Here is a 14781-nt window from a genome sequence, read left to right as displayed (position 1 = left end):
AAATCACTTTGCTTGTTAGCTAGCAACACAATGTCCATCCCATAAAATAATCCTGGAAGCTGCTGCTCCACTACTGTACCTACCTGCTTGTATAACAGATTAAACCCGATATTACTTCCTTCTACTGCCCTCTCCGTCCTCACCATGTACATCATAAACAGCGGTGGAGACAAAGGGCACCCCTGCCTCAGTCCCTCGTTGATATAAACTTTCTCCTCGCTCCTCATCCCTTCCCATTTAGAGCAAATGGTATTTTCTAGGTAAATTTCTCTCAAAAGCTGTAGACAATTGTCACCTAAGCCTTCCCCTTCCAGAATATCCCATAAAATGTTGCAGTCTAAGTTGTCATATGCTCCTGTAATGTATAGAAAGACCACATAATGGTCTGCTTTCTACTCTGGATACTTTAATACAGTGAGTAGGAACAAATAAGTTATCCAAATGCCTACCTATTCTGAAGCCATTCTGAAGTTCTCCCTAAATGCTATTATTCTCTGCCCATGCTTGCCGCTTTAATTTGATTGCCTGCACTGCTAGCCTGTATATTACCGATGTAATGGTCAACGGTCTGTATGAGTGAATTCTATCTTTCTCCCCCTTACCTTTACAAATTAAATTCATTTTACTTTATCGCCAACTGTCTGGTAGTCGTCTCTTAAAGTTGTTTTTTTTTTCCGCTGCTTTCACCAGAGCTTCCTTACTTTTTGGTCCTCATTCATTAATCAGGCTAACAAGAACCTTCTCTCAAGCCCTGTAGCTGTGCACTTAGGAATTTTCTCTTCAGCATTCTTCCAGCTGAAATTTGTCAGCACCAGCTCATTTGCCATCTGGTTCTCTTTCATGCTGTTTCTTTCTTCGAATACACCTTCGTCATTGCCTTAGAAAGATTTGCCTGTAATTTTTCTAATGTAATTTAATGTCATTTCCCCTTCCAGCTGTTTTCATCTTCGTCTGGGATATATTGTTGTGTTCTTGTTGACTTCATGCCTAGTATTTTTATGAGGTTCCAAAATATTGTACGTGCGGTATTCTTTTCTTCACATATTTCTGACAACCAATGTTCACTTTAACATTTCATCTTTCCTTGCACCAGTATTTGAACCATAGACTTTTTCTCCTGGTATAGTTCCCATTTACTGGCTATTTCATCCTGCGACAACTGCGCCTTTTTTTGCCTGCCTGTCCTTTCGGGATGCTCTCCGTCGTTCAGTGAGTGCTTCTCAAATCTCCCTATTCCACCAGCTTTTCTGTTTCTTTCTTCCTTTCCAACGAACATGTTTCTCTTTCTGTGTTTCTGTCGTTATTACACTGAGAAGCTCACTATGTTCCCACTCTTTAGTTGGCCATTTGCCAAGTTATTCCTCGACTCTAGTGAATACATTTGTTATTTGTTGAGCGCTCAAATTTGGACTGGCCATTTTGCACTCCTTGCTTTTTTTCCCAACCACATATCCCATTTTCAAAATCCTCCGTGTATGGTCACTCCTTATGCTGCTATTGGCCTCGAGCTCCACCACTGGAAAAGCTGGCGCCACCGTCGGCGTGACGTGCTAGGAGGGATCACGTGGACATAGCGGCCGCGTCGGCTGCTTCGGGCGCGCCGAAGCGAGCTGAAAACGAGTTTAAATTCCCTCGTACGCTGAGGTTTTCATTTAGTGGCGAAATTTTCCCGCTTCGAGTGTCTCCTTTACAACGCTTAAGCACTACAATAGGTAGTGGCTGCCTTTGAAGGCGCGCGACATGGTAGGCTACTGCTCGGTGCCGCAGGGCCGGACGCACGTAACGGAGGCCGGTGTCAGCCTTATTCGCACGTATACCCGCAGGACAAGCTGGGTGAAGCTTGGCTCGCGAAACATAAAACCGGCAAACAGTCATCGGCTACAAGTCGGGTATGCAGCAAGCCAAGACGCGAGGAAGATTTCTGCTACGACGCCCAGTCGGCGACGTTCTGAAAACGCGCACTGAGACGCTCGCGCGAGTCCGCTGCCCGACTAATGTCATGACGGTTTAGTCTATGAACTTGTGATATTATAGATACTGGCAATTTCAGTGGAGTGGAAAGGCAGCGGTAAGAAGCACATTTAAAGAAAGCATGGCATATGGTCATGTTTGTGTTATGAATTAATGCACTGGATTACAAAAAAGGAGAAGCGGGAAATTGCGCGCTGAGAACGCCGATAAACATACAGTGCGACGCAACTCGAGAAATAGTATTGAAAGATCAAAGAATTTAGAAGAAAAAAAAAAGATTGAATCGTCGCGACGGCACATCACAGTCCCGTAGGCGTCAAGTCTCTACAATGAAATTATTTTTGAACAGCTTTGATAGCGCCCACGCAACAATGGTTGCTTGTATACTGTCAAATGCTCATATTCTGCGGCCTTAAGCTCATGGCACGGTGCGAAAACGCGCGCGCGGAAAAAGCGAAACAGTGCGCGGACAAGCATGCAGACGCGCAGTCGGTCGCTGCGAATCTGCGCGATCGCTGCATTGAGGCTTCATTCTATTACGCTCCATTTAGTTACACAAACACTATAAGAACATATTTCACATAGTTTGCTCTCAGCGTTTACCTACCCTTCACGCAAGAAGCCGGTTCGGGAGACTCCATCGCGGCGACCGCGCGCAGTGGCGTTCACTGTACGTATTCGGTAAAGAGATCGCGGCTGTAAACGATTGTGTGCTTTCAGTTTGCCAAAGATTATTATTTAGACAGTAAGAAACTTCTCTCGTTTCGGAAGTACTTACAGAAATGTCCGGCAGAGCTCGCGCGTGGTGTTTTCAGTGAGCGCTGACAGCAAAACCTATGAGGAGCGCGCCACGTGATCCCTCATACTACGCCAGCGAGGCGCTTCCGATAGAGGGCGACTCCGTAACTCCTCGCCGCCAATACCATTCCTCGTCAATGAACATTACTCTCGACTTATCATGAATTCCTTCTGTCATCAGAATGTAATCCATGGTTGATTGCCAGTTTCCCCACTTCCCACGTGATCTGCCCTTCACACTTAGGCCCTATATTCATGACAACGAGGATATGTTGCTCACGAAAGACTAGCATTGACATGCAGTTGTTGTCGGTATAGCCATCTAAATCCTGTATGTGGGCATTCATGTCACCTAATAGGATCATTTTGGCATCATGCATTCCACTAACTCTTTATTCTTCTCTGTGCAAGTATTTCTAGTCTGCAAATACGTAATGCCCAGCCAAATTTTTTTCCTACTCATTGTACTTGATAACCAAAGATGCTCTTGACATATTGAATTTACTCTTTTCCATTTGGCTCCCTGATAGGTGAGCATTCCGACTCCCCCTCCCTTTCCTTCCGACTGAGTTCTGTTTCACCCTTCCCAAACATAATTCTCAATCACTGGCAGCTCTTCCGGGTCTCTAAGGTGCGTTTCTGTAACTGCATACACCCCTATTTCTCTATTTACCTGCTCCTCAATCACTGCCCACTTTTTTCTTCAGCCGCCCTGCATGTTTACATAGTCTACTACATGGCGAGCTCTTTCTTGCTTTCCTCCTTTTTCTGTTATTGACGGCGATGCTAATCTGGGGTTCCCTTAGTAGACCTTCTTCATTGCTACCTACTCTGGCCTTCTGAGCGACCTTGGGCCCCCTAAAGAAGCAACAGCCTGACCCGCAAGTCGCCTGCCCACTTCTCATCCAAGCCTGTTTTTGAAGTGGACCCTGTCTCGTTCAAAATCACCACACCTTCTCACTTCCCTGTTTACTTCGACAACCTCGAAACATTTCTCTCAGCTCATTTTCCACATCTCCTCGTTAGCGGCCACTACAGCTTTTTGTACGCGATTGTCACGTTCAGGCACCTCCAGCACTGTGCACACCACGATCTGCATATGAGGGGACAGCTCGGGCAAGTCGTTCACCCCCTTCGCCAAGCGCTAGACTAGATTTGTCCCTTTCCTGTTTAGGACGTCATTTAGCCCACCTGCTATAATGACAAGGTTATGCACGTGAACATTTTCCACGAGCCATGCTTTTGCTCGCTCCATGACAGAACCCAGAGTCCGCCCTGGAAATGTCCCTACCTAATTGCTTCTGAGCACCTTGCCATGTATGAGTCGCAGGCAATAATTACCATTTCACTCTCCTTCCTCTCCTTGCTTCCCTTTGTCCTTTTCTGCATGATTCATACTCGACAAGGGGCACTGAGCCCTGCACTCCTGGTTTTTGTGTGTGGCGGCCTCAAGGTAGGTGCCGCTCTTCCCAGTTACCTCTTCCCCACGTTGCATGCATTCAACATGCTTTGCTGACATTCCTTCTCCTGTCACGTCAAGGGACTGCGTTCCATTGTCATGACTATTCTCCTTTACAATGGCGGCCCTGTTCAGCTTTTCCTTGGCTGCTTGTTTTTCTTCCACTACCTTCCATGCATCACGCTCTTTATTTAGCTAATCTTTAACCCTTCGAGCGTCAATGACGTAAATATACAGCGCCACGAACAAGTCCCAAAATGGTCGATGCCGTATATTTATGGTGCCGTCTGTACGTTTAAAAAGTGCACCAATTTCCTAACTTCTGTTTTCTGTCATGTGCTGCCACTATGTGAGAATACAGGGAATTTTTTTCGCCCACCTCCCTCTCTTTGTTTTCGTTGCATGGTTTGACTTAGAGCTAGTTTGCTCCTGCGACTCTATATACTACCGCTGGCACATTGTTGTACGCACAGGCGGTGTCAGTTTCTTGCGCTTCTAAAACTGATGGCTAACTCGTTACTAATCGCTCAAAGGGCGACCGCCTTTTTCTCACTCATTTAGTGCTCACAGGGGTGCGCATAGGAAGGATGCCGCCATGCATGCATTTCCGTTGCTTTTTTTTTTGACACTCACAAAAACTAATAGCCTCTGGTTGGCAATAAGATTAGCATTATCCAGGAGTTTGTCACACATGCTTTTTTGACGGGCGCTGAACCACACAGATTTCTTGAGTGCGCGCACGTGTGCAGTTCGATTACACTATGGATGTACATATTAGTGTAAGAGAAGGAACACTTGAGTCTTGCAAAATACTCTCATGCATGCATTTTTAAGGCCTTGAATTATGTGTATAAGAATGCATCATATTTATCATCTTTATAAGTTTATTTCCTTCTTTATTGTTATTATTCATGAATGAAGAGTACATATATACCAACACAAAATATTTTTTTATCACTTTACAGTCACCATAGAAAAATTGAGGTAAACTTTTTTCGAAATAAGTCCCTAAGAAGAACTGGAATCTGTAATAAATGAAATCGACTGTGGGCCGTTGGATATGGCGAAAAAAATCAACCCTCAAAGGGCTAAGCTCTTCAACAGGTTTGACAAACACTTTTTGGAAAGCCTCCATTTTCTTCAGCCTAGCATTGACATCACAGTGTGTGCTTATTGACTCAATTCCCTCTCCATTCTCATCTGTCCCCTAATTTGCCTTGAGGGACCCCCCGCACACTGTATGCTTTCCCGGCTTTCTTGCCATGTATTGCACGGCTTTTCCTAATGCAAATACTATATTACTATGATAATGAAGAGCACGTGCCCTTTAGCAAAAACTGATATGCATAGGATCTAAATCATTAAAATGTCGCAAAGTAATTCTCACCAATGTTTTAAAAGCAATCAATGCAGCACAGGCTCAAGGTATGACCCAGTTTCGCACGTGTTTAACCATATGGCCACACTCATTTTCCTACCAAAGCAATATTTCCGATACCAAAGCACACTCAGTAAAATCACTAATAGCTATTAGTTTTGCCACTTCCAAGCTGCTGTTTAAAGGCTATAAAGACTTAACATCCCACCCGGTTGCACGTGTTGAAGCATGTGGTGCGAAAGGATGCTCTCACTATCCTGCAAAACCAAATGTACACGAAACACAACTGCATACACGTAAAAAAAGAGAGACAGAAAAGAAAACCACTCAATCATTAATTAAAGGCTAAAAAGATCAGCAAATCAAAAACAGAAGTAAGCTCGAAGCATGCACAAAAAACATGATTTTGTCGCCACCACAGAGCCCTGAAAAGCACGTCCATTCGCCACAAAATCTCACGCCAAAATTGGTAAACCCCTTAAACTTTGTAAAGTAGCGCCACGCTTTGAAGAATGCCGCCTCCTCCTCGCACACTTTGGCTGAGGCCGACGCTGCATCGCTATTGGCCTAATGGCATACATGGGCCCTGGCGCCGGCTTCGTTTGTTTACAATCGCACTTCAGCACCATTTTTGCTTAAAGAGCATATATGGAGGGGCGAGGAGCACATGATGGTGCCTTTGTTCTTCCATGTTGCTTTGGTTTGCAAATGCATTGAACTAAGTTTTGTGGCAAGTGCAACGTCGCAACACGGCATTTTCTATCACCATAACCTGCTGCGCCTTCATATGCCAAAATAGTTTCAGCAAAAACAAGAAGCTGTTCTCGATAGCATCCGGTAAGCGCTACAGGTTAAGAAGAAAGACGTGGATTCATCGAATTGGGAGGGAGAACTTCAGACCAACATTCTCCACGCGACTATAGAGGTAGCTGAGAGTCTCTCATAGTATAGTATGTGCCAGGCTTGTGTAATATTGTTTCAAGCAATAACATAGTAAATATTGCACAGATCACTGAGGAGGTTGCAAATGTCTGCACGCTTTAACACGATTACTATGCGACTTGTACTTTGTTTATTTAAGCAGTAAGTGGTTGCATTTGGTGCACTTTATCGTATTGTATGCTAGCAGGCTTGAATTCTCGTGCAGGTGAGGCTGCATGCGAAAATGTGATAACGAAGCCATTAGGATTCAGCGCATTCCTTTTGATAAAATCTGAGGCTCAAGCGTGAAAACTCATCATAGGAAAGCAACCCTCTGTATTTTGTGGTTAGTCACTAGCCTTCTTTAGAGCGAATAGCTTTATTCGCCTCTTTTATTCAGGTTCGTCATTGGCGGTCACCCAGTGCATTTGCAACATAAATGAAAAGTGTGCATGCTCTCCCGAAATGCGTTCGTCGCCGAATGACAGCATAACAAGTTTTTGAGATGTACGTAGTAATTCTTGTCAGCTTTAAAGTGTGTGTAGGTTAAGATGCCGCAGTGGAGAACTCGCAAAGAGAATGTGCGGTCACTCGCTGGCTGGTTTAGTCACCGTTCGCTGCTTTGTTTAGTTGTTTGCTTACTCGTTCGTTCGACCACTATGTCTCTGGTGCTACAATATGAACGGCTACATAACTTGACTTAGCGCAAGTTTGGCCGCATCACAGTGTAGCAATTCCTTGCGAAGTCATCACTTCACTAAAGTCATCTCGCAAATGTTATTCGGAGCGAGTGCAACCGTCTTTGTCGTCATGTCGAAGACATGACAACTGTGTCATGACACAGCGCTAGCGCTCGTTCAGATACTTTTTTAAAGAATCGCTATCAAAACATTTAAAAAAAGCTGCTGTCATTGAATATGCATAACTGTCGGCTTAGAAATTCTATGCTGTACATGAAGTTGCTCGGAGATAGAAAGCCAACACCAACGCTTAAAGCACGCTGCCTTCAGATGCGTGCATTTACTGTACGAAAGGCCATCCGCTATGCTCGAGTGGTGCAGGTGGCGCCACTGTCGAGGAAGGAGGGAGGAGGGACAAGTAGGAGTGAAGGCGGAGGAGAAGAGTGTCGTTACTTTATGAAGTTTTTAGAGGCTTTAAAAATTGGCACAGGCTAGCGCCATCTGTAAGTGTTTCACGGAAGCAAGCGCGCCACTACGTCGACTCCGTGAGATCCCCGCGCCGATGCGCGCAAATGGCGGATGCCGTCGGCAGTCTATGAATTGTAGAAACGCTGCAAAACGGGTTTGAGTTTTCGCGTAACCAAATTAAGTTTTCTCGTGTAGTAACATTACAATCTAACACTCTATCATACTTGTAGGTTGTGTGTAAGGCATGGTTTACTATTTTCCCACGTATCTTAGTTTGCAAAATTCAATTCGTTCAGTAAATGTCTTCCGGCACATGGAGGCCCTGAGTTTGTGCGGTTCAAAAATATTTCTGCTGACGGGACATCGGAAAAAGCCGCTATGGGGCCATGGAGAACAGACACACTTCCCATGGGCTTCCGCTTCCCGTGCCTCTCAACCAGGATCACAGCCAGCGACGAACCAAATTTTGCCAATTGCATAACTGGCAAGATGAGAGGGGTCAGCAGACATTAGCTACCATCAAGTGAGAGCCCCATTTCCTGATTTCTGCAATGGCTGCACATCCGCCTGGCTAAGCCCGACGCCAAACGTGCCACAGCAACCCCGTGGCGTGTGCTGCCGCCACTCGAGCGTATCTGTGGGCATAGAATGGGCGCCTGCCCATGCAGCAACTAAGAGCTCTCGAGATGAGCGAAGCAGCAGTAAAAGCAATCAAAATACCAAGAGAACAGCTAGCAGATAGACACACAATGCAGCTGGACCCAACTGAAGTAAACAACGCAGAAACTGCCTGGAATTGTGATGCAAGCAGCGGAAGAACTATTCAACGCGAGAGCATCTGGATTACAAAGGCAGAAGAGGCAAGAAGGACACAGAGAATCAAACGACACAAGAAAGAAGCCCAGCCAAGCAACAATTGAATAAAAAGCCACCACCACCGCAACAGCGAAAGCCCTGAATGCCACCTCTACCAGTCGACGACTACAAGGTTGTATTCAGCCCACAAGTAGGCTTCGAGCTTGCAAAGTGGAACAATGTCACCATCATGCAAGCCATCTGAAGAGCCAGCAGTTTCTCGCAGCGAGATTTTGGCGAAAATGCGTGTTCAAGTGCAGAGAATTGAGAACCTGATTATTGCAAGCATGGCCAACTGGGAAGATGCGAAGAAATGGAGCCGACTCCCAGAGACCCTGGGCCGTGATCGCCACATCCTTCAACTACCCATGGCTCACACTCCCAAGTCCGCTAGGGTAGGAATGGCCCAGGTAACGGAGTGGAAGTCATTTAGTGACGTGCAAAATGTCGAGACCGCCATCGAGAAAAATAGATGACCGGCTGAACAAAGTCCTCGACACGGCAGATCACCACACCAAAACCATACAGCTGAATGAAGTAGTGCCAGCCGTCGACACGCAGCTCCTCCACTTCTGGGAAGCTAGAAGAGCTCTCCTCAAAAGATGGAAGAGACAGAAGCTAAACAAGAAATTGAAGAAGAAATTTCCCTCCTCACCAAGCAAGCACAGGCATACACGGAGAGATTAGGAAGACAGCACTGGCATGCATTTTGTGACAAACTCCAGGGAACCCTGAGCACAAAGACGACGTGGCATCTCCTGCACGCTCTTCTCGACAGCGGCCCTCCAAAGACACAGCAGAGACAGCACCTCTGTAGCCTCGTGCAGAACCATGCTGGATTGAAAGAGAACCTCCTCCGAGAAATTCAGAAGAAGCTGTGCGGCGACCCACCCGTTAATTTAACGGCACATGACAAAGTCTACGGTGGGAAACCAAACCCCGAACTTGACCAACCCTTTACACATGCTGAACTCTCTGCAGCACTATTGACACTCACCAGAAACACCAGCACGGGCAAAGATCAGATCATCAACAAGCATCCCCGGAACCTTCCGCAGAAGGGTACCGCAGCCCTGCTCCAGTACTTCAATGCATGCTGGGAGAAAGGAGTGCTACCGGCTGCCTCGAATAAACAGCTCAGCCTCGAGAACTTGTGCCAAATTTCCCTTACCTTGCGCGTAGGGAAGCTTTTCGAGCATATGATACACAACCGGTTAAACTCTTACCTCGAAGACAATGGATATTCTCCGAACACTACATTCGGTTTCAGGCAGAACCTGTTAACGCAAGATGTCTTCCTTCTACTCAAGAAAGACCTCATCGACCACCTGAGCAACGGAAGCAAACCATTGAATTTAGCCATCAACGTAAAGGGAGATTTTGACAATGTCAGTCATGAAGCTAGCCTCTACAACCTCAAAGACCTGGGCTGTGAATCTCGGACATACGACTACGCCAGGAATTTCCTCACGGGCTGCATCGCCACAGTTGGAATATACACCCTTCGAAGCGACAGCTTCTCACTACCGAGCGAAGGCAGCCCGCAGGGTTCCGTCATATCGCCGTTGCTCTTCAACGTCGCCATTATCAAGCTACCCAGCCTCCTCGACGCAACACGAGACCTAGGACATGCTTTTTATATGGACAATGGCATCAAACACGGGAACACAAGAAACATGCCTACAGGAAGCACTAGATATGAACGAGAGCTACTTGCACAAATGCGGCCTCCGCTGTGCCCCCGAGAAGTCGGAACACGTCGTTCTTAAGTGAAGAATGAGAGGCGGGCCATCCAGCTATGGTGAACCCGATCCCAACGTCCCCCTCAATGGAATGCCTATTCCAAAAGTGGCAACCTTACGAGCTTTAGGGCTGCACATCCACAAAGACGGGTCCAGGGAGGCCGCCCTCCCCAGACTAAGGCGAACGCTATCCCAGCTCACACATCTCGTTAGGAAAGTTGCAAGCCGTGGAAGCGGTCTTAAAGACTGTGACACTCTACGCGTGATGCAAGCACTCCTCACCAGTCGAATAACATACGGCATGCCCTACCTCACACAGAAGAATGCAGAGGTAGAAAAAATTTACATTTAAATACGCAAAGCCATCAAAATTGCCCTGGGCCTACCATATATAGCTTTGACTACGAGACTTCTCAAGATGGGCGTACACAACATCTGGCAAGAACTAGCTGAAGCTCATAAAGCCAGTCAGTTGAAATGACTGAAGCTCACACCCACCGGAAGATCAGTGCTGCAATGGCTGAGCTATGGTAAAACCTTTATAGCTACCACGGACACGGACCAAAAGGAAAGAATTCCTCCAAACATCCGCGAATCCCTGTGCGTAGCACCAATTCTATGCAACATGCACCCCACGCACCAAAAGGAAAGAAGACAAGCCTGAGTGGATGCCATACGGTGAAGACACAAAGATCCGGATGACAGATACACCAACGCAGTCAAATACCCGCAAAGAAACGCTTACGCCCTGAGCATCGTCGATTCTCAGGGCAGAGAGCTAGCGTCTGCCACAGTCCGTGCACAAAACCGTGAATCTGCAGAAGGGACAGCGATTGCCCTAGCAACTACCACGTGCATGGACGCAGTTGTTGTCTTTTCCGATTCTGAAGTAGCTGTCAGGAACTACGCCAAGGGTTGCGTGTCGACAGAAGCACTGAAGATATTGAAGCACCGCAGCACTCTGATCCCCTACACCTGCATACCGTGGCTTCTTGAGCACGAGGGGCTAGAGGGGAACGAAGTGGCCCATGCCACGGCCCAAGGCCACACCTGCAGAGCCAACCCTTCCTACTCTCGAGATGCCCGGTCTGCGTCAGCTGGGGCAGAGACCGTACCCATTACCTACTCAGCTATCCTTCAACACCACAGGCTGGAACGCAGGGTATATCCACCACCTCAGCCAAAGCTCACCAAAGAGTAAAGTACCACACTCAGAAGACTACAGAGTAACACTTACACCCACGGAATGCTCATGCCCCGACTATACCCAACACTACAAGGATACCAAATCAAAATCAAATCAAAATCTTTATTCAGCATTCTTCCGCGTATGAAAAAAAGAATGCTAGGACAAGAGCAAAAAAGCTAGTACAAGCAGCTTTACGAGGCCCTTGCCCCTGTTTGACTGGCAGCGCGAAGGTTTTACACTCATTGTAAATACATATTGTTTACATATGTGTTGCATCTCACAGAAAAAAAGCAAGACAAATGTATTCGCATACAATAGCATCCCACATACAGGCCATCATGTCTGAAAAGATATACAGGAAAAGGGAAAAAAAACGCATTTCTGGTCCAATTCAGACCATTTTCACTCAGGTCGTACAGGCAATGAAAGAATCATACAAAGGTAATACGAAAACAAGTGACTTGCAAAATAAGAGAAAACATTTACATTACATTTTTCCCCCCTTTCCCCCCCACTTTTTTAAAAATTTGAAGACTGTCGTTTGCCATTAAAAATTCTTTCCATTGTTTTCTAGTGATGGTCCTCGGGTCTATATGCCTCTTTTCAAGGCTATTTAGCAGGAATGGTACACGATATTGTAACCTGTTAAAACCATTATTGGTTCGGGAAAATGGCAAATCCCATATTTCTCTTTGCCTTACGCTGTATGGCAGCTGCAAGGATTTTTTGAGGCAGCTCATTTGAAGAAAACGCTTATTTGTGTATTTTAAGCTGCTCTTGTATTTTAAGTACAGGTTAAATATGTATGCATGCCTGACAGAAAGGACATTAAGTGACTGAAACAAATCCCACATATGGGAATCGTATGGGGCATTTGCGATATGGTGAATACTTTTTTCTGTATTGCAAGTAATTTGTGAATGTTTGTTCGAGATGTTGTACCCCAAACAAGGTTACAGTAGTTTATATGCGGGAGGAATAAGGCATTATATAGAAGAAGCTTGAGTTTCGGTAGAATCACCTGTCGCAATCTGCAAATCATTCCACATGCCCTCGCCAACTAGCCCTCGCCACATGCCCTCGCCACTGCCTAATCTGCGGCGTACCGGACACCTTGGTGCACATGATCCTGAATGTCCATGGCATCTAGATACAGACGCATCACCTTACCGAAAGAATATAGCGTCAGACAAGAAAGCGAAGACCTCATTAAACGTGGGAGGCCAAGCTCGTCTCCGAGGGCCTGGAACAACGTCGCCTCGTCGCCAGGGCCAAGGAGGCAGCGAAGGACAGAGGGTTCCTGGAATGAGGAGACCTCCCACCTAGAGTAGAACCGGGGCTTACCCCAGATGAACATTAGAGAGTTTTAGTTTAGGGGACACAAGGCGTTGGGGCCCCTAGCGCTCGGGTGCATTTGCATACGCAAGCAGAAACACGCTATAGGTTAGCGGCCCCAAACTCAAGCCGCAGTGAGGTCGCATGCGCATCAACGTCTGATCTTTGCTGCATTATCATTTTTTAAAACATGAAATCAAGCATATGAAGTTAAACACATAAAACTATTCTTAATAAAAGCAGTTAATAGCGAGGTTCAGCGTGTCCGGTATTCGGGTAAACGCAGGCGGAGCAGGTAGGGGCGAAGGGGCGGAGCCATAAACAGGAGTGGCTGTAGTGTCCATGTATGGCACTCCTTGGAATGAAGGATGGCAACCCTGGGGTTCAGGGGAGCTTCTAAGATGGCTGCAGTTTCGTTGAAATAAATGTGTGTGTGTTCCCAACAGAATCGGCCGTAATCAGTCCCAATACTCGAACTACCATACGTTACAGTGGCCTGCATTGTGCAGCCACCTGGTGGCGCAAAGCTCAAACAGACAAAAGCAGCTAATACTGCAGTAACCAAGTTTATTTTACTCTGTTGTGGGTGTAAATTTTTGGCAGGAACATGATTACGCCAGTGGCAAAAATTTACACCAGCAGCTAAGTAGAATAGACTTGGTTACAGCAATATTAGCTGTTTTTGTCCAACTGAGCTTTGCGCCACCAAGTGGATGCACCATGCAGGCCGCACCCGTTTACTCCCCCACGTTTACCCGAATACAGGACACGGTAAACCTATCTGATATATATAATAACGATGTGTGTCGACACGTGACTTGGCGAAATAGTTATCTGATTATCTACCCGCTAGCTACTCGTTCTCGTACAAGCTCTCGTACATCGCGAGGGTCACGTAAGTAACGTGACCTCTTAAGGGCAGCGATGTTTTCGGCCTTCCCAAGGACGCAAGTAGACGTAGCGGTCTGCGCATGCGCAGTACCAGAGACTTTTAGCGTGTCCGGTATTCGGGCAAGCGCGGGCGCTTTTCCGGTTTGGCGGGGGCGTCAAGGTGAGCGGCCAGATTGGTGGCGCCAGCTGGTGGCGCACAGCTCAACCACACAAACACAGAGCTAATTACTATATTCTGCTTAGCTGCTGGCGTAAATTTTCGACAGTGGCGTAATCGTGTTCACAATTACGCCGCTGCCAAAAATTTGCACGAGTGGCGAAGCAAGATATGGCGAGTTACTGCAGTTTTAGCGATGCGCTTGTCTGGTTGAGCTCTACAACACCAGGCGGCTTCACCGCTCCGGCCGCTCACGTTTAGGGCCGATTTACGCTCGAGCCGCCCATCGCCGCAAACCGCACCGCACGCGTGCGGTCGCGCGAAAGATTGCACGTGTCAAACACTTGTGCACAAATTTCGGTTTACAATGTGTACAATGTGCAATACACTGTGCACACAGTGTAAATGAAAATTTGTTCACAAGTGCTGCATACGTGCAATTTTTCGCGCGACCGCAAGCGTGCGGTGCGGTTTGCGGCGATGGGCGGCTCGAGCGTAAGTCGGCCCTTACGCCCCGACCATCCGGTAATCCGCCCAAACCGCTCCCGTTTACCGGAATAGCGTACAAGAAAGTCTCTACCGTCGCCCCTAGCTCTTGCGTACGCAAGCCGCTTGCGTCCCCTAAACTAAAACTCTGTTTATTCCTCCTCATGCTGATGGGTCGTCCAACGTGGACACCGGATTTTTGGCGACACAGGTCCCTTAACACTATCGCGTTAAAACTGCACCGAGCGACTGACAGGGCGCACGACCCGGGCACCACCGCCGAGAAGTTTCAATGACAGGAGACCGTGCGCGAGAGCTAAATTAATGTAATCTAAGACTGTAAACAGTGTATGAGCACAGACATGCCTATTATGACCAGCCTCCTTTGCACGAAACGGCTTTGGCTGCAACTCATGCTATACGCGCATCGGCAGTGCGCTCCGTAGGGACA

The 14781-nt window shown here is 47.0% G+C and overlaps 1 protein-coding gene across 8 annotated transcripts in view; it reads right to left on the bottom strand.

Annotated features, from left to right (window-relative positions):
* The window catches only part of LOC135910256 (zinc finger protein 782-like), a 187833-nt gene that overhangs the window by 59168 nt on the left and 113884 nt on the right, over positions 1–14781 (bottom strand). Inside the window, exon 2 of one of the 8 annotated variants that reach the window (XR_011509086.1) lies at positions 12667–12761. The exons of 6 other annotated variants lie outside the window; for them this stretch is intronic. The gene's annotated coding sequence lies outside the window, so the exon portion shown is untranslated. Of the gene's footprint in view, positions 1–12666; positions 12784–14781 lie in introns of all 8 variants that reach the window. One more of the 8 variants, XR_010566963.2, reaches the window with a different exon arrangement.

The sequence above is a fragment of the Dermacentor albipictus genome, chromosome 10 (genome assembly GCF_038994185.2).
Source record: "Dermacentor albipictus isolate Rhodes 1998 colony chromosome 10, USDA_Dalb.pri_finalv2, whole genome shotgun sequence".
In the NCBI taxonomy this organism is placed as follows: Eukaryota; Metazoa; Arthropoda; class Arachnida; order Ixodida; family Ixodidae; genus Dermacentor; species Dermacentor albipictus.
The sequence above is the reverse complement of the archived record's forward strand: the minus strand, read 5'-3'. Positions and strand labels throughout refer to the sequence as shown.